Source organism: Ictidomys tridecemlineatus, chromosome 11, assembly GCF_052094955.1.
Source record: "Ictidomys tridecemlineatus isolate mIctTri1 chromosome 11, mIctTri1.hap1, whole genome shotgun sequence".
Lineage (NCBI taxonomy): Eukaryota > Metazoa > Chordata > Mammalia > Rodentia > Sciuridae > Ictidomys > Ictidomys tridecemlineatus.
In genome coordinates, this window is record NC_135487.1 from 41,870,717 (window position 1) to 41,896,634 (window position 25,918).

At 45.1% G+C, this 25,918-nt stretch overlaps 1 pseudogene; it reads left to right on the plus strand.

The window, feature by feature from the left end:
• The first annotated feature begins 2,656 nt into the window (after positions 1 to 2,656).
• LOC101955783 (small ribosomal subunit protein eS6 pseudogene) lies at positions 2,657 to 3,430 on the plus strand (annotated as a pseudogene).
• Positions 3,431 to 25,918: the final 22,488 nt, after the last annotated feature.

The window sequence follows — 25,918 nt, forward strand, 5'->3', positions numbered from 1 at the left end:
TCCACAGGCCGTGGGGTTACTGGAGTTTGGAGTTCCACAAAGGCTGGATAAATGCCCTGGATTCAGAGCCATGATAGGTTATGACTGTTTGGTTCTCTCATAGCACGTGCCGGGTGTCATGGCCTGACTTGGGACTGGGTAGAGGGGCCTGAGCAGCCTCTGCCTGGACACCTGCGTAGGGCAAAGTTCAGCCGGAGAGAGAGGCAGTTCCACCTCCCCCTGGCTCTGCACCCAGTGACTTCACTGCTAGAAAATCACCCTGAGGCCCTTGCCAAGGAACAGGGCAGGAGAGCAGTCAAGACTTTAGTCATTGCTAAAACTGCCAGCAAAAACAGAGAGGGAAGTGAGGGACGTGGACACTTTCGGAGTCTCATTGGAATTTCACAATGTCCTGGTGAAGACACAAATGTCCCGATTCTGATGAAGAAAAGGAAACAGGCCTGAGGAGTGAATCCCTTTGTGCAGACACACAGCAGGCAGATGCCAAGGCGTGGGTGAGCTCTGCCTGTCTCTGGTCATCACCTCCCAGGGCTCCACCTAGAACCAGAGGGCTGGTGACAGGGCACCAGGCTGAAGAGGCCACGCAGCAGGTCCCGTAAGGCCATCGCTGTGGCTGATGATGAAAGCCCACTGCTCCAGTTGTTGGATTCTGAATATTAAACTGTACCCCAGAGCCAGTGGGCATCCTGAGATTCTGATGGGTGGAAGGATGAGGAGATGCAAGGCAAGGGAGGCTGGCCAGGGGCTTCCTGCAGGGTGACTGGCCCCGTAGCCCCCTGTGTGCACATTAGGCTGGCGTCTTAGCAAACCACCAGAGGCTTGCTCTTTCCTCCCCACACCAACAGGGGGCAACAGAGAGCAGTCAGCCAGGACTTTGATTCCCCAGAAGCCCATTTTTGTTCCACATCTTTGTTTTGTGGTTTGGGCAAGTTCATTCACTTCTCAGGGCCTTAGTTTCCTTATCCAACTGGGGATGATAATCCCACCCCACAAAAATCCCTCACAAGTGTTTTGAGATAATTAAGAGATTATGGATTTAAGTCAATTTGTACATCAAATATGGGCCCGTTTAAGTTTTAAAGTCTCACCAAATCTCTTTCATGAAAATTCACTTTAAATCCTTTGTAGAAGTCAGCGGGCTATGAAACATCAAATACAAATAAAAGGGATGACTATTATAAAATCTTACTTGACAATTGTTCTGGGAAAATACTTTTTTTTGGCCTTGGAATTAGTAAGACCTATCTGGAGCCATAATTGAAGATGGTGGCATCCATTCACTTTATCTGTTGATTTTATCTATGTGCAAAGACACTTTGGAGCAAAAATATTTCCTGTCCTCATGGAGTTTCCACTGAGTCAGGGATATAAGCTTTGACTGCTTGAGTTCAAATACACGTGCACGAGTATATCGGTGCATGGTTTATTAATTATGGTAAGTGCTAATAAGAAGGACTGACTACACTGAGAATGTAAAAAGAATTTGGAGGGTCAGAGAAAGTGAGCTGAAATCTGAAAGATGAGGCCGTGGTTATTTAGATGTAGTGGAAGAGGAGAAACTATTCCAGGCATTGAGAATAGAAGCCGCAAAGGCCCTGAGGTAGGAGGCTAAAAAGGAAGGTCAGTGTGCCTGGAGTGCCAGAAACATGCCTGAACAGCCCATAACACTGAATAATCATGAATTCCCTACTATGTGTGGAAAAGTAACCACCAAAATATTGGGTAGACTGACAGAATAGGAAATAAACTTTAATACTAAAATACTAAAAATATAAATTTTTTAGAACTATTGCAGGTCAACAATGACATCTTCAGAGTTAGGATCATAAAAATGTATTTAGCAAAATTTTGCACATTCATATGATGATCATATTTAGCATAAGTTAATAAATATAGAAACAAACATTTTCAAGAACAAATCGATAAGGACTGTGTCCTCAAAGCTGAATTTTCTTCTTGAATTCTTTATTCCGTCCCTGCTGACCATGATGTCATCAGTGGCCCAGAATTGCTTCCTGACCTGATCCTCGTGTGCTTTTTGGGACTTGTGTTGACTGTTTTCTCTCATTTGCCCTTTGCCCTGCACTGTTAACGCTCCTGCCTGCTCCTCCTGGGTCCTGTACCTCCAGCTCCTAGGACTTCATTCTTGGAGCTCACTTGTTGGTCTTCCTCCTACCTCTCAGTACAATCCCAGTCCGTAAGACACGCTGCCCCTGCCCCAGCCCAGAAACCCAGCATGGTGCTCCCGATAGGTAACAGACAGAGGTGAGCCAGTGGGGCCATGAGAGTAAGAGAATAATCCTATAAACTGGGCCTACTGTGCTGGCCTCCACATGTTATCTTTCATAAAGCAATTCACCTGCAGCCCTGCCTGGCCTAAGTCAGTAGAATATTTTACATTCCTCAGCAAATAACCTTTTATCTGCAGGAGAAATGCACGCCTGAAATGCTGATAAGAAGAACACAAGTTACCCTGAGCGGGGGAAGTAGTGCTTTTGTGACCCTTACACAGACCGGGTTCAAGAAGGCAAGAAGATAAGGAAAATTCCCTCAACCACAAAATCTGTTAAGAACAGGTTCCAATTAGAACCAGGCAGTAGGGTGACCTAGAGTTGCCCTAGACCTTTACCATGCACGGGGAAGACTTGAAAGTTTGATGTCATCTTCTGCCAGTCAAGAAAGCCTCTTGAAGCTGAATGTCTCCTTCCCAGTTACTGGCTGCCAGAAACTCATTTAAGTGGACGGTGAATACAAACTTCACCCTTTTTATGAAAAGCGTACGGCCACAGAGGTTGCTGCTGACGCTCTGGGTGAAGAATGGAAGGGTTCTGTGGTTTGAATCAATGGTGGGAATGACAGACAAGGTTTCCCCATGAAGCAGGGTGTCTTGACCCATGGCTGTGTTTGCCTGCTACTGAGTCAGGGGAATTTCTGTGATAGACCAAGGCGAACTGGAGAGAGAAAGTGCCGTTCTGATGGAGGTTGCATTGTGGATGTCCATCTAAGCGTTCTCAGCTTGGTAATTGTACAAAAAGGAGAGAGGGAAGGTCCTGGACTCACACATACTACTGTACCTCACAGACTGGGACCCAAAAGAGCTAGTAAATCCACAAACTTTTCAATCTCTGTAAGGAAGATGATGTCCATCAATATGTGGTCAGAAAATCCCTAAACAAGGAAGATTTTAAAAACCCAGGACCAAAGCACTGGAGATTCAGTGTCTCGTTATTTCATGTGTCCTGCAAGACAAGCGCCAGCAAATTGCTCAGAAGAAGCAGCACTAAGAAAAATAAGGAAAAGGCTGCAGAATATGCCAAACTTTTGGCCAAGAGAATGAAAAAAAGCCAAAGAAAAACACCAGGAACAGATTGCCAAGAGACACATATTGTCTTCTCCGAGAACTTCTAATTCTGAGTCCAGTCAAAACTAAGAATTTTTTTTTTTTTTTAGTTGTAGATGGACACAATATATATATTTATTTATTTATTTGGTGCTGAGGATCGAACCCAGTGCCTCACACCTTTGAGGAAGGCACGTTACCACTTAGCCACACAGCCCCAGCTCCACAAAATAAGAATTTTTAAGAGTAACAAATAAGATCAGACCCCCCCCCTCCAAAAAAGTCAAGAGATGGACCTACCAATAAAAAGTTACAAAAACAAAAAAAGTGATGGACCAGGGCAGGACTCTCTGGAAACTTCCCTGGGACCCCAAGAAAACTGGAGGGCAAGGAGGGACACACTGTTCTTCTGCCTTTGGGTGGATCCATCTCTTCCCTAAAGGATCCCCTTTTCCATTCCTTCAATAAATTCATGCTTGGTATTCTTTTTTATATTTATTTTTTTAATTATAGGTGGTCACAATAACTTTATTTTATTTTTATGTGGTGCTGAGGATTGAACCCAGTGCCCCACGCATGCCGGGAGAGCGCTCTGCCTCTGAGCTACAGCCACAGCCCAGATTCATGCCTGCTATTCTGAGGGACACGTCTGACGTGTTGTGTGGTGATCGCAATAGTCAGTGGGAGAGGATCTGGGGCTGCCTCAGCTCTGTGGCCGATCCTGGGCCTGTAACCCTCCTAGCACGTTCTCCCTCACCACCTCAGAACCAGCGTGTGCTCTGCCTCACGTCGGGGGTCATTCCTGTCCTGCCTGCCTCTCACTTGACTGAGTTCTTTCAGGACACGAACGGCGTTTATCTGAATCTTTGCATCCACCTTCAAGACTCTGTACAGTGTGAATCACACAGTGACACGTGTCACATTTAATAGGTGTTTAATCCCAACTGAATTCAATAGGTGTTTTAGTCAGCTTTTTTTGCTGCTTTGACTAAAGGACCTAACCAGCATAATTATAGAGGAGTTTATTTGAGGGCTCCATTCTTCAGGGCTCGAGGTGAGGCTGAACATCATGGCCGAAGAAGGTGGTAGAGGGAAGCAGCTCACATCATAGTGACCAGGAAGCAGAGAGACTCCACTCATCAGTTACAAGTATGTATCCCAATTCCCACCTCCTCCAGCCACACGGTATCACTTCAGTTACCACTCATTTAATCCCTAGCAGGGGATTAATTCGCTAATTGGGTTAAGACTCTTATAACCTAATAATTTCTCCTCTGAACCTTTTTGCACAGTCTCACTAGTGAGCTTTTGGGGGACACCTCACATCCAAACCTAACAATAGTTGATGTGGAACATTTCCTCTGAAGTTCTATGATTGATAAAGGAATTTCTGCAGAGGGATGTCTTCCCACTTAAAAGTGAAATTGTTTGATTTTTAATTTGTGATTGAAAATGTTTGCCACAACTCAGACGTCTAGAAGAGGGGGTTGTTTACATCAGTTAAGCTAAACATAGAGTGGAATTTTGTGCAAGCGTTCAACTTGAAGCAAAAACAAACTGGTCAACCACGCCCAAAATATATTGACAGGTGAAAAAAGAAGGCTACCAGAGTTTGTGTCCTGTATATCCCTTTTAAGAGGCAGCATAGTATCGAGGGAATCTGGTGGTAGGTGAAGGCAGGTGACTTCTCTTTTCTCCTTCAGGTAACGTGGGGCACCATGGTGTGTCTCGAGAAATCAGCAGGGAACAGGGCAAGGAGTGGGAGGTTACGTGGGAGGTTATTAACTCCTTGTACTATGCCCACCAAGGGGAAGGGCACATAGGATCATTCTCAAAGTAATGTTTCCAGATACAGAGTGGGTCTCTTACGCTAGATCCAGCCCCTGGAGGATCCCATCAGCCCAAGGATGAGAGGGCTGAGCAGTTAAACCCTGGGGCATCTCTTGGAAGAGAAGAGAGTGGGGCCTGCATTTCTTCTAATCCACGAGGATTTCCACATAGCCCAGGGAGGTGGCAGTGGTTGACAGGAGGACAAAGGCAGGGGTGGGAGTCCAAGGCATGGAGGTGGTAGGTGATCTCCTGAGCCGGGAGGCCAGCTGGGTGGGATAAACATGGGGGGCAGTGGCTGGGAGGAAAACCAGGACAGAGATGAGGACAGGCCATAGCTCAGCAGTGACAGAGGCACAGGCTGGACAAACAGACATCAAGGTGTTAATGATGACTGTTTGGGTGAGAGGGTGAGTGGTTTGTATTTTCTTCTTTTTGGTTCCTCTGAATTTTCTGATTTTCCTGGAAAAAAAAAAGCGCTACTCTTATAAATAAGAAAAAAAAAACCCCAATAAAAGTTGTTTTTTAAAAAATCAAATTACAGCACACATGTTGCCTGGGGACATGCTCAGGAGAACAGCCATTTTAAACGAAGTGGTCGCCAAAGTACAAAATGTTACAGCTAGTCACAGATGATTCCTGCCTCTCCCTCCTCAAGGCCAGAAGTTGGGTTCCGACTGTCGGGGAGTCTACTTGTGCCTGTGGCTGAGGTCTCCGTGTGCTGTTCAGATGTCCCCTCCCCCCGCCCACTGCATATCAGTGGCTGCCAGGAGAGACTCACTTGGTACCCAGCCCCTTCACATCCCCCACTAGCTCCTCGGCGGGGCCTCTGCTGCTCCCTTCATCCTGGGGTGGCCCCTCTCCTTTCCTGAAACTTGCCTAATCAGGATAGAGCGCACAGGGCGAGAGGGGGACTTAATGTGACCATGGTCCCAATTTTTGTTGTGTATTGGTGAGGCCTGGGGAGCCTAAAGCTCAAGAAGTCACGGTGGTGACCATCAGCCTCATCATGTCCTTGGACATTCTTGGTTCTTCGTATTTCTTCCTCCATTTCCTGTTGGAGACTCAAGCCCTACTTGGAACTCCAGTTGGTATGACCAGGGTTGTGATAGCCTGCCAAACTCGGCAGCCCTGTCCCTCCTGGAGTGCCTTCTTGGCACCCTCTGTCCACTTGGGACTCTTCTAAGGGAAATGACCACATCATCTGGGAGTTGGTGCCGGGTGTCTGGCTCAAGTGTCTCTTGTCTCTGGATTCTTTATGCGATCCTTGAACCACTAGACTGGACCTTTCTGTATGGACTTCTGTGGAAGTCTCACTTGGCGCTGCCAGGCACCATCTAGAGGAAAGGACAGCCCTCACCTTGCCCCAGAAGGCCTTGTGTGATCTGCTGCCTGCTGTGCCCCAGTGCTCCTCTGGCTCCACTTTCCCTCTTGTTTCCTGTCCTCAAGCAGTGTTGGCCTTCTTATTTTATTTTATTTTATTTTCTGGCTCTTGTTCTTGCTAAGCTTCTTTCTACTCCAGTCCTTTGCATCCATTTGTTGTTCTCTGGGCTGGAATTCTCATTGTCTGGGTCTCTTCTCCTAGCGGTTCCTTTCCTTTATCAGGCCCTAGTTCAAAGCCACATCCACATAGAGGCCTTCCCTGACCATCTGCAAGGAGCCACCAGGCTCTGGACGAGGGGTCCTCAATCATCAGCAGCAATGACAGTAAATATTTTAGATCTTGTGGGACATGTATTGGTCTCTGTGGCATATTTTTTGTTGTCTTTGTAACTCTTTAAACATAGGAAAATCATTCTTAGAATGCAGTTCCAATCCTGTGGGCAGGATTTGAACTTAAGCTGCAGTTTAAACCCCTGGCTCTGATCGGCTCACCCTGTTTTACTATCTGGAACTACCATTGATTAACTTGATACAGGGGTGGGTGTCTCCTTTGATGGTGGGAGACATGGCAGCCCTGCGTCTCTGTATCTGGCGCACCACCTAGCACTTAGCAGGCTCTCAGTAACTGTTTTTGGATGAATAGCTGAAGGAATGAGTAAGCAAATGGGTAGGTTTTGGAGGCCAGTGAGTTTGGGTCTGAATCCATGCATGTGATTTAATAGCTGTGTACATGTAGGTCAGTGGTCAGTCCTCTCTGGTTCTGACTCTCAGTGTTGTCATTGTAAATGGATAGCAAAAGCTTCTTTGAGGACTGTGGGGTGATATCCCCAGGAGAAGGCCCTCACTAACCCGACTCCCTTCTGTGGAACTCCCTGGGCAAATTCTCCAGCAGGGACAGCACCTCCCACTCACCCTGTTACCTTGCCCCAATCAGTTAGCCCTGCTCCATCATCCTTCCCCCTCTGAGCCCACCCTCTCGGAGGCCTTAGACTGCACTGTGGCAGAGCTTCTCCAAGTATGACGAACCTCCCCGTGCAGCCAACAGACTGTTTACAGCAGAGACTGCAGCCCGAAGCTGGGACGAAGGCCATGTGTGTGACTGATGGAAGCTGAGAGGACAGAGCTATCTCGGTGGGTGTGCAGATCCTCTGGGGAGTGGAGTATGGCCTCCACCCCACCTTGTCTCTGGCCAGATCTAACTCTGGTTCTGGTTGAAACATCATCCCCTTCCTAAAGCTTTTTGTCTCATGAACTCCAAGGAAAAGGGATGAAATCCCCAAAGTGTGCAGACTGTCCAGCTGCGGCCACATGAGGTCTTGGAGGATCCCGTAATCCTGGAATGTTGGAGCTGAAGGGAGCTGGGGGACCCTTGAAAATGGTGCTCCCTCCTCCTCAGGGCCTGGGAGTTGGTCTCTTGGCCCTCCTCCCCTTCCTGCCCACCTGGCCCCACTCAGCCTCAAGTGCTGTCTTGGGGTCCGGCCTCTTTGTGGCCATGATGTTCCTTTAGTGTGTTCCCTTCCCACTGCAGCATCACCCCTCTACATCTGATCAGCTCAGCCCCTCTGAAGGCCCTGGATGGGCCCTTTTATGGATCCCCTGCCTCAGATGCAGTCCAGATGCTTAGGTGTTCTGTGATGCTGTCCACAGCCTGGGGCCCAGCCACCTTCTGTACTCACAGCCAGTCCCTATCCCTTTCCCTTCCCTTGGGCTCTACACACTCTGGCCTTCAGGCCTCTGGATCCCATGTAACCTGTCCTGCAGGAGGCTTTCTGCCATCCCTCCTTCCCCTCTTATCACCTTGAGGAACTCTCACTGGGCTCTAGAGCAACTCACCTGTCTCACGGCTCTAACTTAAGTCACTGATAGCTGACACTAGCCAGGCCTGGAGCTACGCTACATGTTCTCAGGATTAGCTGATTTGCTTGCAACCACCCTCCGAGGTGTTCAGTTACATTACAGGTAAAGGAAATAAGAGACTGTGATGGTAGTCACTTCCCCCAAATCACACAGCAAAGGAATGTTGGAGTTTGGACTTGGACGTGAGTGAACTAGGGGTCTAACTCCAGAGCCTGAGTCTAACATGCACTAAGGTCATGAAAATGACCTCAGGGCTCCTGAATCGAAGAAATTCCAGGCTGTGCAAGCCAGTGGCAAGAGGCAGCCCAGCCTTGGAGCTAACACAGGGCCTGGGCTTGGCATCTGCACATTCACACAATGAACACAGGAACAAATGCAACTTCTGCCCAGGCTGCCATCCCCACAGCCGTGACACAGGTCCTAGAGGGGGCATAAGCAGCTCCAGGTCATGTGGCATGCTCATTCTAAGGTTCAGGTGTCTTTTTCCCTTGTCTGAGAGAAATCTGTTCTGGGGCCACATGTGGGCTGGGTTAGCCCATGTCCAGCAGAGGGGTAACACACGGGTAGTTCCCCAGAGTTCTGTGTGTTCCATCCTTTCATTCTTCATGAGTCACACTTGTAACATACCAGTCACAGTCCTCACAAGGGTGATTCAGTGTTTGTAGATCAGCTTAGCCTCTGGGGACCTCTGTGTAAGCTGGCACCCACCCGGCTTCCAGACTGAAAAATGATTTTATGTGCTACAGACTCCAAGTGCATATCCTTTGTAATGAATCATGATTGACTTTCCAAAGTGCAAACCTTACTGTGCCTCTTATGAATCTTTCCTGCTCTGAATGCTGCTTATCTTTCTTCGGCATCCATAAATATCCTTGATTACTCACTGTGGGGAAGCGATAGGGTAGGTTGTGAGGCACTGAGACCTTGCAGCCTCGCACTCTGCATCATGTCCCAGCCTGGCCTGCTGACCTGCCTGGTCTTGGATTCATTGCTTCAAAACTGGAGCTGCTCCCAGGAGGACACGCAGCCTCCCTGATCTCCCTGCATGGTGGCAGGGTGTACAGAGGGCCTCAGGCCAGGGCCATCTGTTGGGGAAAGAGAGACAGGGGCAACCTGCATTGCTGGAACATATCAGCATCTTTGACAATTTACTCCTTTTCAGCCTTCTTTGCTCCTATCTCATTCTGAATTCTCTTCAGTGAATTAAGGTGCCATCCTGTTCAGGGGTTTTGCAAGTAGTGCCAGTTAAGTGTGATCCACAGGCTGCTTCTACGTCCAAGTTCTGTTTATGAGAGTCCTAGTTGCATTTCAGTGGCAAGGACACCCTCTTTGTGGTCAGCTCAGAGTGCCACAAGGCCTTGGGATCCCTGATCTGACCCACTGACACTAGCTGTGGCCCTGCTGACAGCATGGTTGGGAGGGGAGGCTTGGGCCACAGCTCTGCTGCTGATCTCTCAGCAAATATAACTTTCACGGGACAGATGTTTTCTGCTGGTGGAAAAAGAAACAATAAGTGGGCTGGGACCCCCTGCTTCCACAGCTGGAGGGGGGCTAGCACTACATCAACAGCTCTCTTTGAGTGTGTAACACACAGTCTCCCAGCCTGATCAGCCGCTGTAGCCACTTTGAGTCTGTGCAGAAGTGTGTTTGTGTGTGTGTGTTTGTGTGTGTGTGTTTGTGTGTGTGTGTTCGTGTGTGTTACAGGATGTACCCATCAAACCCTGACTGGCCTCAGGCCTAATTCAAAACATGCTGCTTCTCCCCCAGGAAGCTCTCCAGGAACAGTCAGCTGGAGGGAAAGTGCTCTTTGGGTGCTTATGGCTTTCTACCCAGTATAGCCAGAAGCCTGGCCAAGGATGAGAAAAGCACAGACTGGAGAAAACTGAGTTAATCTCAGTACCCTCTTTTTGAGCTGTGTGACCTTGGGCAGCTTGCTTCCCTGCTCTGAGCCTCATTTCCTTACTTTCAATAACCCCGTCAGGGTGGTCCTGAGCAGCTGATGACCTAGCACAGGGGCACCTGCAGGGAGAGAAGGTCAGCTCAGGGTCAGCTTTCCTCCCTCTGTCCCCTTCCATCTCTGGGAGGGCAGTGTCCAGAGTCTTCCCTTGTAGTGCCTGACTGTGTTCAGGACTTCCTTAGGGAAGGGAATGGGACACATAAGCCCCTGGCTGTGTGCTTGACACGGACCCGGGGTCAAGAAGGAACGTTATAAAAAATCAACCGTAGATTTGATAGGCTTGGCTCATCCTGCTTAGCAACTGTTGCTGTATCCATGTTTTATTTACAAAGCAGATGGGTTTCTGTTCGAGTACTGTATTGATCAGTACAAAAGCCACAGAAGGGTAGATCTGGTTGGGATTCTAGATCACCTGGTCACCCTGTTGTACAGCGTGGGTAGTGACCTGTTAAAGACCTAGCATGCGATGGCCCAGGGAGGCCTCCTGGCATTCTGATCTCTGCAGGGCAATCAGCATCAACTCACCTTGGGACCCACACCTCCTGGGCTCCCACGTGGGGCCTCCATGACTGATGCCTGGGGAAGGTGCTACGTCCACTTACTTTCCTCAACTCCCCTGTGACAGAAGGGTTGGGAATCTGTGGGTGCCTGCCCACCACACTCACCTGACTGTGTGCGCACGAAAGAGTGCAGGCAGCGCCTTCACTTCTAATTTGTCTCTAGTGGAGTGTTCCAAAAGGGGAGTTTCAGGGGCTTCCTGGAAACAGGAATGCTACCTGGTCTGTGGCCTGTGCCTGAAATATGGCCCAGATATTTGATGTCACCTGGGTAGAAGAAGGAAACACTTCTGACAGGCAATCTATGAGTCTGAGAAGCAGGCAACCGACAAAAGCACTGGTGTGGGGTGAATCCCCTGCAACCGTTGAGCAGCCATGTGACCTTGGGAAGACTTAGAGTGAGGGATGCAGGAGATAAAATCAGTGAGTGCCTGGTGTGGTGTGTTAGGCAGTGGTGGGTGCCATAGAGAAAGGTCAAACCCCATGCAGGGATCAGGGCATGTCCTGGGGGGTATGATCTTACAGTAGGCAGCTGGGGCCTCAGCTGCAGGGTGTTGTGCAGCCAAGCTGAGAAGGGGTGAGGCAGCAAGCATCCTCATCGAGGGAAGGCTTTGCAGTGGGGGGACAAGGGCAAAGGCCCCATGTGGGAGCCATCTGAGGTGCTAGAGGATTTGTGATGAGCTGTGTGGCTAGAGCAGGTGAGCAGGGGGAGGAGGGCTGGAATGCAAGGGAGGCTGGGCACCAGGGGACCCCTGGTTGGCCATGGTTCATGGGGCTTTGGTTCCCAGAGGAGAAGCTGGTGGAGGCTTTCTTTTTTAAAAAAAAAAAAAAAAAGAATTTCTAAGTTAACCAGGTTTTTATTTCAGAAAGATCTTCCTCTCTTTACCTTTCTTAGGAAGCACTTTTTGTCTCTCCGCCAGGAAGCTCTGGCTGTGAACCCTGCCTTCTGCTGGGCCCCTCCCTCCTTTCCTCTTTCAGGGCAGTTTTGCCTTGGAGCAATTTGAGCAGGGAAGTGAAGAGTTTGCTTCTCACATTTTAAAAGGGTCACTCACTCCACGATGTCATTCAACCCTCCCAACCCGCTAGAAATTGGGTTTTATTATCCCTGAGTAAGTCATTTTTTTTTCTTTCTACATAGAAAAGCATTTTAAAAAAAATGTCAGTTTGAAGCTGGCAATTCCCCCCCAGGCCAGAGGCTCCAAACCCTCACAGTGGTTCTCCTTTGTTAGATCAGGTCCCTCCTTCAGGACACACGGGAAACAGTGTTCATGACAGTGTGTGACAACCTCTCAGAGATACCTGGCCCAGCCTAGCTCCAACATTTCCAGTCGTACTCTTCTTTTAAGGCCCAGTCTTAAAGTTCCCTCCTCTGAGAAGACTTTGCCAATCCTCTCAGTAGCCTGAACTTGAACCTTATTTAATCTGAACTTCCATTATGAAATTTGTTTCTAGGAAGCAGAAAGCACCGTGTTTTAGTGAAAAGTGGCTTGGACTTGGAAATAAGAGACCAAAGCTTTGTAATTTCTATCATCATGCTTATTGTCACCGTCATCATCATAGTCATCATTGTCATCATCGTTGTCATCATCAAAAATTATGATGCTTTTAAAAATTATCAAACCCAGATATCATCTGGAGTTCCAAACTCCTAAGATATAAGATTAAACCACTAGTTCATGGTCTGTGGATGTCTAAACTCCTCCTTAAGTTTCTGCAGATTTCTCCAGGGATGGGGCTGAGGTTTTATGGTCATGTCTGCTTTAGAGTTCTGTGTGAACATGTGCTCTTTCTGTTCTGCTGTGTCTAGAAGCAGAGACGAAACTCAGTGTCCATGAAGCTCTTACTTGATGTCCATGAAGAAAAAAACCTGCTGGCACAGAGGTTTCATGAAAGCAGTAGACTTTGCTAGACTTGATTGTCCCTCGGTGGAATCACACCACACAAATGGCAGAATCTGGATGTCAGTTTATAACTTCCCTTTTGTTGTGTTTATTCTGTGTATAGTGTCTTAGTCAGCTAGGGCTGCCATGGCAATAAAACACAGATTGGTGTTGAGGGCCACAACCAAGTCAAGATGGCGCCTGGCACTTTGCCAGGAGGAGTCGTTTGTGAAGCAACGCCAGCGAGCCATTAAGATGGTGAGGATTCCTTAATGACTGATTGCTGTATCTAGATGATGTTAATTAAGTTAAGCTGTGTGTAATTAGTTAGGTATATATACCTCTGCTGTCCCATAATAAAGCGGCTCCCGCTGTTTCAATCTTCACAAGTTGCTTGTCACCCCCCGGTTATTTTGCCCAGCCAGACTGCGGCAGATTGGGTGGCTTAAAGCAACAAACATTGGATTTCCATGTAACTTGGAGGCTGAAAGTGTAAGATGAAAGGGCCATTATAATTGGTTTCTGGTGAAATCTCTTCCTTGCCTTCTTGCTGGGTCCTCACATAGCCTGTACTCTGAGGGAGACCTCCAATATCTCTTTCACTTCTTATAAGGACATTAATCCTCTGGGTATAGGGCCACACTCTTATGACTTTGTATAACCTGTATCATCTCCTGAAGGCTGTTTCCAAATACAGTTCATTGATTAGGACTTCAAATATGAATTTTGAAAGAACACAATTCAGTTCACAATACATATATCTTTTCCCATCCTTTTACTTTCAACGTATTATGGTTTAAATTCTAAAGTGCATCCCTTTTAATCAGAATGTTCTTGAATTCTGCTTTTTTATTTTCCAGGTGCAGAGGATTGAACCCAGGACCTTTTACACATTAAGCAAATGCTTCACTACTGAGCCACATTCCCAGGCCTCAAATTTGTTGTTGTTGTTTTTTTTTTTAATCCAATTTGTCGGTCTCATTTCTTTCTCTTGTTTTTTAGTTGGAGTGTTTCAGTCTCTTCACATTTAACACGATTATTAATATGGTTGAACTTAGTCCACCATCTTGCTGTTTGTTTTCATTGACTTTTGTCCTTTGTTACTCTGATGACTCTTTCCAATTATCTGTATTTCTAGAGTTCCATTTTACTTCCTCCATTGACTTTTCATTTATACTTTTGTTCAAGTTTTGTTGGTTGCATCTTTTATTTATCAATACAAATCCAGTTAGATTTCATCTTATGCTACTCATTCCACACCTGACCCTCTGTGTGTAAATATCACACTTTAAGCTTTGTATTTTCTACTTTACAATAGCATAACCATATGATTTATCTTTACCCATGTCTCCTGCTTCATGCTTTCATTGTTATACTTTACATTTCTACAGAAATTGCAGATCCTACTTTGCAATATTCTCATTTTTGCCTAAAGTGGTTGGCCAATTGTCTTTTAAGAAAATTATGTTTAACTCTTTAAAAAAAAAACTTTTTTGGTGCTGTTTATTCCTCCCCTGTTGATAGACTTGAGTACTCAGTCATCAATACATTCAACTTAAAGAACATTCTATAGCATTTCTTATGTCATTAACATTAAATTCTTGGGCTGGGGATGTGGCTCAAGTGGTAGCATGCTCGCCTGGCATGCGTGCAGCCCGGGTTTGATCCTCAGCACCACATACAAACAAAGATGTTGTGTCCGCCGAAAACTAAAAATAAATATTTAAAAAAATTCTCTCTCTCTCTCTCTCAAAAAAAAAAAAACATTAAATTCTCTTAGCTTGAACTTATCAAAATGTCTTTATTGCATACTAGTTTTGATGACTATTATTGATTAATTTAGAATTCTGAGTTCAATTGATTTTCTTCCTCTCAGCACTTTAAAATATTCCATTGTCTTCTTGTCTCATTGTTTTGAATGAGAAGTCAGCAATATTGTTATTATTATTTCTCTATACAGATGGTCCTCAATTTATGGTGGTTTGAAGTTTTTCAACTTCATAATGGTGCAAAATGGATACACATTCAGTGGAAATTATAAGCTATGATTTTTGATAGGTTTGGTTATTAGATGCATTTTTGACTTTTAATATTTTTAATTTATGATGGGTTTATTGGGATGAAACCCTATAGTGAATTTTGCTTTCAAGATTTTCTCATATATTTGTAGTTTGACCTTGATATGTCTAGATATGGCTTTTTCTGGGTTTATTCTATGTGGTATTCACTGAGTACTTTTAACCTATAAATTATGAAAATATTTCAACCATTTTTTCTTTTGAATATTTTTATTCCCCATTTTTATTCTCTTCTCTTTTGGAAATTCCTATTCCATGTAGACTCACCATTTGATATTGTTCTGAAGATCCTTGAGGTTTTATTCATTTTACTTCAACTTTTTTTTTCCTTTATTCAGATTGACTGATTTCTATTGGTTTATTCTCAAGTTCATTATACTGCTTCTTCCCCAATTTGTTGTTAAATCCATATCAATCCATTTTAAAACTTTAGTTGTTATATTTTTAGTTCTAGTTCTCTTATTAATAGTTTCAATGTCTCAGCTGAGATCTACTTATTTAATACTTAAGAGTGACTTCCTTTAATTCTTTGAAAAAATATATAACCTTTAGTTTAAAGGAATTGTCTGCTAAATTCAACATCTGGGATATTTGGGGATTGGTCTCTTCATTATGGGTCACATTTTTCTATTCTTTATATACCTAGTGATTTTTGATTCTGTACTAGATAATGTTAATATATTATAGAGAACTTGTGTTCTATTATCTTTCTCTAAAAAAGTTAGTTTTTATTCTAGAGGCAGTGAGGGATACGATTACTGGCTTATCACCTTGAAGATTTTTAGGTTTGTTTTTATGCTTTGATAGGCAGGATCTGTGGAAATACCAGTGCCTTTTCCTTTCCCCTCTAACTTAATGGGATCAATCACAAACTGTTTCCCTTGTGAATTTTGTGAATTTTGTGAGGTCTTTGTTAGGGTGGGTCTAAAGCTGTGTTACACAATAGAGTACTTACATTTAAATTTATGGTATAAAAATGAAATAAATCAAAAAAATTTTATTAGTTGCACTAGCCATCTTTCAAATGCCCCATAGCCACATGTGGCTAGTGATTATCATTTTTAATGGTACAAATAACATTAATGTCACTATAGAAAGTTATATTGGATGGTACTTATCAAGAGTATGTCTTGGCCAGGAATGGGGGTACATGCCTATAACCCCAGCAGTTCAGAAGGATGAGGCAGGAAGATTGCAAGTTCAAAGCCAGTCTCAGTCAACTTGGCAAGACTTTAAAAAATAAAAAATCCTCAAAAAAAAAAAAAAAAGAAAAGAAAAAAAGAAAAGAAAGAAAAGAATGTCTTGTACTAGGGTGGGGGTCTATACTTCTAAGTTGTCACCATTTTGGTGTCTCAGGAGGACTGGAAATATGTGAACAAGATTTCTCCACCATGGCTGGCCTGTATCTCCTCTGTCCTCTAACACTGGGTGATTTCTAGTATTTCTGTTGTCTACCTGTTGTACGTGACCTCTGGTAAGCCTGTGTGCTCACATTGAGCAATTATAATCTAGCTCTCTGCCAAAGACACCACAGGGCACAGGATTCTGGGGACCTCTATGAGCAAGTCACTTCTCTCTGGTGTCCTGCTCCACAGATTCCAGTCATTTTTTTGTCTCTTTAGCAAATCAGAGCTCTGCTCTGCCCAGACTTTAGCTCTTTGCTCTACAATGAAGGAAATTATTCCCAGTTAGAGAACAGGAAAATTGTGGGCTCAACTTGTGAGCTTACCTCCTCTCAAGGATCATAATCTTGTGCTGCCTGTTGTCCAATGCCAGAGAAACCATTGCCTTCTATATTTTGTTCAGTTTTACATTTGTTTTTTTTGTTTTAATGGTGGCAGGGTTGGTTCATACCAATGATTCTATCACATCCTGAAGTAGAGCCCCATCAATTAGCAAACAACATAAAATAATAAATCATGTTCTTCTGTTTTTAGAAGTTCCTTTGCAGGGTTGGGGAGAAGCTCAGTGGAGAGAGCTTGCTTAGCATGGGTTCAATCCAGCACCAAAAAAAAAAAAAAAAAAAAAATCAACCAAACAAACCAAAGCAAACTCCTTTGCTACTGAGTTTCTCACTGGAAATTCACCCTGATTGATGACTTGCCTCACATTCTTTTTCGGCTTTCTTTTTCCTTCTCCTCTTTCTTCTGTTCTTATTTTTTTCCCACTGAGAATCCTTGGGAACTCCCAGATTCTTTACTTTTATCATATGGAGGCTCTAAGCTCTCCATAGCTCTGCCTTCAAATATGTACAACTAAAGTCATAGAAATTCTTAGTGAAACAAAAAAGTCCTTCTTCCTTTCAACAGGATCTGTCCCTTTGTAAGATGGTCATAGATACAGAGAGAAAAACATTTTTTCCTCTTCTATTTTTTATGGTCACTATTGTGTTATTAGCTAACTCATGCTTCACTCCCTCAAATTTATCCTCTACTCAATGACCAGAAGAAATTTGTGAAACCCACCATGTCCCTCTGCTTTCATGGCTCTGCAGAGCATACATGGGAAGATCCAGTGTTTTCGTATGGAATAGAAGGCCTTCCATTGTCTCTTTCTTTCTATGTTTCCAGGTTCATTTCTTATTATTCTGTTTCTGGCCTCCAGAGTTCCATCAAAACTGGAGTATTTGTGGTTTTTAAAACACAGCAAATATTCTCTTTCCTTAAAGCCTTTTCTAAAAGTGTTCCCTTTGGAATGTTCTCCCTCACCCTCCAGCTTGCCCATTTTTACCTGACTACTCCCATTCATTCTTCAAGACTCAGTTTACAAATCTCTTCATTTGAAAAGGTTTCCCTGGCTCTGATTTTCTGTGGCTGGAAAGCTCAGGGTTCTGCTGAGCTGTTTTTGTGTGTGTGTGTGTGTGTGTGTGTGTGTAATTCCCAAGGTAGCTGGGAAGGGAAGGTTTCTGTCCGGTTAGTCTCAGGGCTACACTTAGGGCCTGGCATATAGCATGTGTAAATTTCTGCATTCACTCACCCACCCAATAAATATTTATTGAGCACATAGTACAAGCAAGGCACTGTTCCAAACTCTCTACTCTTTGGGAGTTAGTATTCTGGTGAGAGAGGTTGAAAATGAACACATAGATATATAATAGGATTTAGAAAGTGACAAATCTATGGAGAGAAATAAAACAAGTAAGGATATAAGCAAGCAGTGGATAGAGTGCCTCTCTGATGAGGTGACATTTGAGCACAGACTTAAACGATGGGAGGGAGGGAGATGCACAGATATCTGGGGGATCACCATTCTGGGACAGAGAACAAGAAGTCGGAAATGGGGGCTTTCTAGGTGTGCTCCAGGAGCTGTGAGCAGACCAGGATGGCTACAGCAGAGGAAGTGAGGAGGGGCGTGAGACAGCTGGGGGCCCAGTTTCCAGAACCTTCTAGGCCAATGTAAGAATATGAGATTTCCCCCCTAAGTTTCTTGGAAAGCCATTGGGAGGCTCGAACAGAAGAATGATGGGATACACTGGTGTTTGAAAGCGATCCTGTTGGCTGCTTGGCGGAAACTGGCTGTTGAGGAGCAAAGGAAGGAACTGGGAGATCAATTAGAAGGCAAAGGCAGAGTCACGGTGAGAGTGCATGGTGGCTTGGATCATGGCGTTAATGCTGGAGTTAGGAGGGAACTGCTTAAAGTGTAGGTGTGGAGTAATAACAGAATTATGTTTCTTTATACCTAACTCCCTTAGGAGACTGTAGGCTTTAGGAAGACAGGCATGTGTCTGATTTATCATTACATTTTGAGTGCATTGTGTTCAAGTTCTGCTAAATAGCAGGAGTATGATATTATTTCTTTGCCCTTCCTTCCTGCCTGTTTTCTAACAGATGAATCACCAAGGAATAAGTGGAGGGGAGAGTTATATACAATATTTCATTGTTACTCTCATTGAACTGAGGTTCAGAGGGGTTGAACTTCTGATCAAGTTCTCAAAAACCACAAATGGTACAGCTGGTCTTTCATCTGGCACCTGTTCGACTCCCCAGCCCTGACCTTTTCCCTTCCATGAGCTAGTCTGGTATAGCAGAAGGGCTAGGGGGCCATGGGTGAGAACGGTGGCTTTGTGGGCCCTGGGCAGCCAACCTTGCCCATGCTGTCAGGCAGGGCCTCCTTCAAGAGCAAAGCCGTGAGATGCTTCCTGGGCAGCAATGATGTGTTTCTGGCAGTTTCTCCCAATCTATATCCGGGAGCACCTGCGTGACTGGGAATGCTGATCTTTGTGATTCACACAAGGGAGTAGTATTTTATTTGTTCTATTTTTAGAAAATTAAAAAAAAAATGTAAAGAGAAAAAAAAAAAAACACCAAGTCCCAGTTGCCAAGTCTGTTAATGACACACATAATGGTGTGTTAACACGGGCGATTATCGAGCTGGACAGCACCCAGCTTTCTGCCAAAACAAACCTTTCTGCTCAGCCGACCTGGGAATGTTTCAGCTAGGATGGAATGGAGGGATGAGGGTGGGTTGCAGTCTTCCATAGTCTGGAAGCAATTAAATGCCACCGCTTGTGGCATTGCTGACTTCCCTGAGGACTCTAGAGGGGAGACCTGGGCCCTAGGTCTCCTATGAACTCTTCACAAGACCTCAGGCAAGCACCCACCTGTTTCTGAATCTGTTTCTCCTCGAGTGGATTGGATCAGATGATTTCTAAGGTCCACTGGTTTTAATCAGCTATGGTTCTGGAAGGCCTTGGGAGACTCAGTGGAATAACTGGGCTCTGAGATCCACTCTTGTGCATGCAAGAAGCTGGTCCTGCCTTCAGAGCAGAGCCAAGTTGGCATCACCTCTGTGTGAGGCCAGGCAGGCAGGTAGGAGGCCGGTGCTCTACCAGCTGTGAGACTGTGGGTATCTCCTAAGTCTCGGCTTTCTCACCTGTAACATGATGGGGTTCTTGACAAGTTTTCTATGAGGAATAAATAAAACACAATAGGTAAGGCCCTTAGCACAATCCTTGTCACATGGGAAATACATGTTTCCTTCCTTCTTTCCTTCCCTTATTTTTCCTATGCCTTTATTCTTTTTTATTCTCTCTCTTTTTTCCTTTTTTTTATTCCTTCTCTGCTTCTTTCCAGAAGAAAAATCTGTCTTGTATTATGTGCCATAAACCAGTTTATCTGCCTCATTCAATTGCAAATTACTTAGCTGACAGAGGACCATAGATTGATCATTGCTTTATCTTATTTATCCACGTGCATAGAGTAGGTGCTCAGTAAATGCTCGAAGAATCAATGATTGACTTGAGGAATCCAGCAAGTTTGCCATCCCTGGTCTCTTGGCCTTCCCATCCCTCTTTCTTCTGATGGAAAAACAAAAAGCATACAAGCTCACATGCTTGCTCACTGGCTTGCTTTCTCTCCCTTCCCCAGGCTATAAAAAACATTATATTCTAAAATGAAACAAAGGTAATGGAAACCAGAAATTCATGTTTTGCATGAGATCGAAAACATATGTTAAGAATGAGGATTCAAAATGATGAATCTGCACAAGGCCATTGGCAATGTTCCCCTCTCTCTTTTCTTCTTCAGTCAGAGGCAGAGTGTGCAGGTTGGCCACAGTCCCCAAGCTGGGGCAGCTGCAGGCAGCAGACCTGGCACAGAATGGCAACTCCCCTGTGAGTATCTCTTCATGGCGGCAGGTGATACGGGGGTCAGGATCACACAATGTGTTCCTTACTTTTGGAAACATCTCTTTAGAGTCAGAAAAAGAGGCCCCAGTTCTCCTTTGCCCTTAGGATTAGAAAACTCACTATCTCATGCCTTGTCTTTCCTAGGAGACAGGCATATTATCTATGTTAGGTCAGCACTTAATTTTGCAGGTCATTTTGAATATTTATTCTCCTCATTTTGTGGTTGAAGCAACAGAGTCACCTTGTAAGTGGTAGACTCGGGATACAACCTTCCTAATACCTATTCAACATTGAGTTTCCATTTATTTGCTTTAGATATGAATTCAACAGATGTTTATTGAGCACTGTTGTGTGCTGGCCACAGGGGTGAGTTGGAGAATCAGGATTGAACAAAATAAAGTCTCTGCCTGTGTAGTGGGCTGGCAAAATGTAATGACCTGCTCAAGTTCAAGTCCATTGAATATAACACAAAATGAATTCCAGGTCCCCTGAGCCCCTGTGGTCAAGGGACTTGGGCCTGAGGTGTCTGGGGACACTTTCTTTGGATGGGTGGTAGAGGGAGATCTGGAAGACTAGTAGGAGCTATCTAGACAAAGTGGGATGGAACTTTCTAGCCAAAGGAGGACATATGAGAGGGGAGAGAAAAACATGGTGTGTTCAAGGTTAGCAAAAGAGTCCTGAAAGACAAGCTTTCCATGTGTTATTTTTATCTTTGTGATAATGCATAAGGAAGACTTAGTATTGTTCTCTTTTTAGAGATCAGGAAACGGAGCAAGGCTAAGTGGCTTGCCTGAGGTTGCACACCTAGAAATGAATTCCACCCTAGTGAACTGATTCCACTTCCTGTGCTCATTCTAAAACACGGTGCTGTATCCGATAGGATTCTGGGGACTGACCTTTTGAAGTGACTGGGAACCAGAAACTAGAGTCCAGAGACTCTGGGTCATGGCCCCTAAGTCACACTAGCCTCTTAGGCAAGACACCTAAGCAACTGGGAACAAATCTGCTGTGGGTTTCTCCTACCTATGGAAGCTGCAAGGTAAGAAAGGGGCTATGTAGGACAGCAGCTTATTTTTGATCCTGACATTGCCCTTGGGACTCCACAGATGACCCCGAGGGTCTGTATCTGACATGGTCTAAAGCTCTGTGTTTGCACATACTTAAAACAGCAGTTTTGCTATTGCCTCTGCCAGAAAGCCTTCCTTCAACACTCCAAGCCTGCCTCTGCATCCTTTCTTGGCTACTCCCACATGTACCACTCTCTTCCTTGCTACCTGCCATGGGAGTTTTTAACCTTTTTACCCTGCATCACATGTATTTTGAGAATTCATTCATTGGTCCACCATCCCCCTTGAATATGAGCTTCTCGAGGACAGAGCTTGGATCTGACTCATCTTGGTGTCCCAGTCTAGTCCAGTGCTGTCTGGTATTGGCCAATGAAGGATGCACCATGATCTGCTTTCTCTCTCAGAGGAAGGTAAATTCCTGGACTGCATGACTGTGATTAGCCCAAGGGAGGTCAGTGGTGAAAATTGGATCAACAGTGGAAAACACGCAGAAGAGTTCAGAGACTCTCTCTCAGCTTCTAGGAGAGAGTCTGATACACCTGTTTGAAAGTGGGCATTATTTCCTGTGGAGGCTGTTTCAATTTCAGGCCAGACACACAGAGGTGGAGCCCAGGCAGGCGGAAGTTGGGGCTGTCGAAGAAGAGCCAGGCTTCCTGAATGGTTTCTACCTGCTCTGAGGGTGTCCACACTCTGAGAATGAAATAACACTTAACTGCCTCCTGCCCATTCATCCACTCCATAAGCATTTGCTGAGCACCAGAGAATGTGCTGGTTACTCTGGAATATTCTGGGGAAATGGAGAGAATGCAATAAATCTGTTGGGTAGGGGCAGAGAGGGATAGGGATGAGAACAGAGGCTATGCAAGGTGCTTTATTCTGCACAAGAAGGAAGAATTTTGGGAATGCACAGTCTGGGAGAAGTCACTGGGAAGAATAGGGAAGACTTGTAGAAGGGTAATGATTAATCAGGGTCTAAAAGATTAAATAGGAGTTTGAAGGTGAAGCAGTCATTCCTGGCAGAGGAGAGAGCAAGCACAGAGACCTGGAGGCATGCAAGGGCGTGGCCTGTCTATGGAACCAGGTCAAGCTAGTCCACTGGGGCGAGGACATCAGGCACTCTTGGGAGAAACAGATGTCCCAGTACCTGGAGTTGCCCTGTATAGAGTCTCCAGTGCAGTGTCTACTGAGTGCCAGACACGGTTAGTTGGAAGTGTAGCAGACAGGAGAGACTGACTGCCGAGAGGTGGGTCAGTCCTGTTAACCAAGCATGAGGGACTCAGGGGCCAGCAGAGAAACTGGGTAGATGTAAGTATGGGAGATATGGCTGGTGTGCTGCCCCAGAACTGAGGTCAGTCAGGAGCCCTCTGGGCTGCCAGATGGCGAGCGAGGCCGTTGACCAAGGGAGGAGGGAGTGCACGCTCCAGTGAGAGAGCCAAGAGCCACGGCAGCAGTTTCTTCCCTTGGCGCTTGCTGCTCCTGTTTCTGCCAAGGGAGAAGTGATAAAATCTTCTCTAAGTGGAGCAGAACAGGGGAAGAGGGAGAAGAAAGGAGAGGGCAGGGAGAAGGACCCCGACAGGGAAGGTGGGCTTGGCCAGCTACAGTCTCTTGTCTATTGTCCAAGCTCTGAGGACACACGGAGGCCATGGTGAGCAGAGCCTGCAGCAGCTCTGATTCTGAGATAGCCCTGCAGGCAATGCATCACCGACTGTGTCAGACCTGGACCCCCTTACCTTGTTGTGTGCCTGTGTCTGACCCTGTTTGGAAGCTGAGCCCTCACAGCCTCCCAAGGTCCATTTCATTTCCTCCCATACTCTGCTTGTATCTGATGCATCCTCAATGGGGTGAGCTCCTCAAGGGCCAAACTGGGTCTTAACTACATCTGTGTACCTGGCCTCCAGCCTGGGACTGGTCCTGGAGCTAAGAAGCAGAAAAAATGACATGCATCTAATAATTTCTGTAAACTTGACAAAAACTGGTGATCCAGTGGGGAGAAGTCAGGGGAACTGTGATCTTCTCTCTTTCCCTGATGTTTCTTTCAGTCCCTTTATTTCTTAGCAGGCACTTTCCCCTTCAGCTTTCTCAGTACTTCCCTGGGCTGGCTCCTGGTGAGTTACTTATTTATTTATTTGTATTAGACATTGTTTAAACAGTTTTAAGTGTATGGAAAACCTGAGCTGAAAGTACAGAGAGTTCCCATCCATGCTCCCAGGAGCATGGATGTGCACACACACAAGCACACGCCACATTCCCTATTAATAGCTTACATCGGTGTGATGCAAGTGTTGCAATGGATAAATCAGTATTCATTCATTAGTATTAATCCAAGTCCATAGTTTGCATTAGGGCTCACTCTTTGTGTTGTACAGTCTTATGACTTTTTATAAATGTGCAATGGCATGAATCCATTATTACAGTATGTAGAATAGTGTCACTGACCTAAAAGTCTTATATTTTCCACTATTCATTTGTCCCTTCCTCTTCAGAAAGCCCTATGCTGCAGTGCCTAGCATAGGGAAAGGCACAGAGAAGCCACTTATGAAAGATTGAGTGACATCTAGAAAGCCCAGGGCTTTCTTTTTACTGTTTCCATACTTTTGTCTTTCCTAGCATGCCATTAAGAGGAGCCTTTTCAGACTGTTTTTTTTTTTCACATAGCAGTATACATTTAACTTTCTTTCATGTCTTTTCATGGCTTGAGAGTTCATTTTTCTTTCAACCCTGAATGATATTTCATTACATGGATGTACCACAGTTTGTTTAGTTCACACCTAAATTCACCTCCAGTAGAATATCTTGGTTGCATCTAAGTTTTAGCAAAATGATGAACAAAGCTGTTATAGATATTTAGGTGCAGGTTTTTGTATGATCATAAACTCTTTTGCTAACCACTTAGGAGCATGATTGCTGGGCCATATGGTGAGACTGCATTTAGCTTTGTAAGTTGTGCTAAACACAGGGCTGTGCAGCTGTCTGCCCTGTATTCCAATCCTGCTTTCCTTTGTGAATTTCATGACATTTGCTAAGCCATTTGCTTTTTAACATGCTTCTTCATCTATAAAATAGAACTGGTAATAGTACTGTCCTCATAGGGTTGTTGTGAGAATTAAATCCTATTGTGTATGTAAGAGGTTGAAACATGGTGCACCATTTTGACCTGTGTCCCTTAAAAAGATATGTGCAAATGTCAATCCCTGTACCTCCCATGGTAAATGTACTTGGGAATAAGATCTCAGCTTGAAGTCATACTGGATTTAGGGTGTGCCCTAAATCATAGACTTGTGTCCCCCAAAGAGGAGACACACAGAGACCAGAAGATGGCCATGCAGTGAAAGAGGCAGGTCAGGGTGCTGTGGTTACAAGCCAAGGCATGTGAAATATTGCCAAGTGCCGCCAAAAGTTTGGAGAGAAGAATGGATCAGATTCTCCCTTAGAGCTTCCCAAAGGAAACTCACTTGATGGTACCTACCTCGCTTTCTGGCTTTCAGAACTGGGAGAGTATTTAAGAGAATGCATTATTTAAGCCAACCAGCTTGTGGTAGTTTGCTAAGGCAGCCCTGGAAACTCATACACAGGTCAAATAATAAATGGTAAGAGTTGACGTTATTGTTATCTACAAAGCCTCTCTACATTGTAGGCAGAACTGATTCCATCCTCTTTGATGTCCCACTATGTCCTTTACCATTTCTATTCCAACCCTGACTCTCCTGGGGGGAGTCATTTCTTTAAATGGCATTTTACTCTGAATGCTCTGAGGGCAAAGAATCTATCTGGCCTATCTGTGTCTGCAGTGCCTAGCATAGGGAAAGGCACAGAGAAGCCACTTATGAAAGATTGAGTGACATCTAGATTTTCTGGCTCCCTGTTGGCATCAACCCCCTGCCAACCTCCTGCTTCCTTGGCTTCCTCCATTATCATGGTCGAGTGCAGGGCATCTGGTACCCCTCTCCATCCCTTACCCCCATATGGTGAATTAGGTGTGAATGAATCAAAAAACATAAGGATCCCATTTGCTCTCCCTCTTCTTCTTTTTAAGCCATATGCATTTAGAATTAATCAGCCAAGCATGACTGAGAGTTTTGACAAACCCAAAATATGGGGGAAGGCTTTCAAGATGTTTTGATGATCCTTAGCGGTTCAAAGGTAGTTAAGTTCCTGGCCTAACCATTTGTTCTATCTGAAGTTAGTGAAGGCTTTGAGAAATGCAGTGTGCATCAGCCTTCTGGGTAAGGATGGGAGATGCACAGGGACTCTGACAGCCTGTCCCTCTCAGGGACACTTGGTCCTAGGACTCATGTTGTCCAGGCAGCAGCCCATGCCAGATAGGTCAGAGAGATAGAGCACAGAAG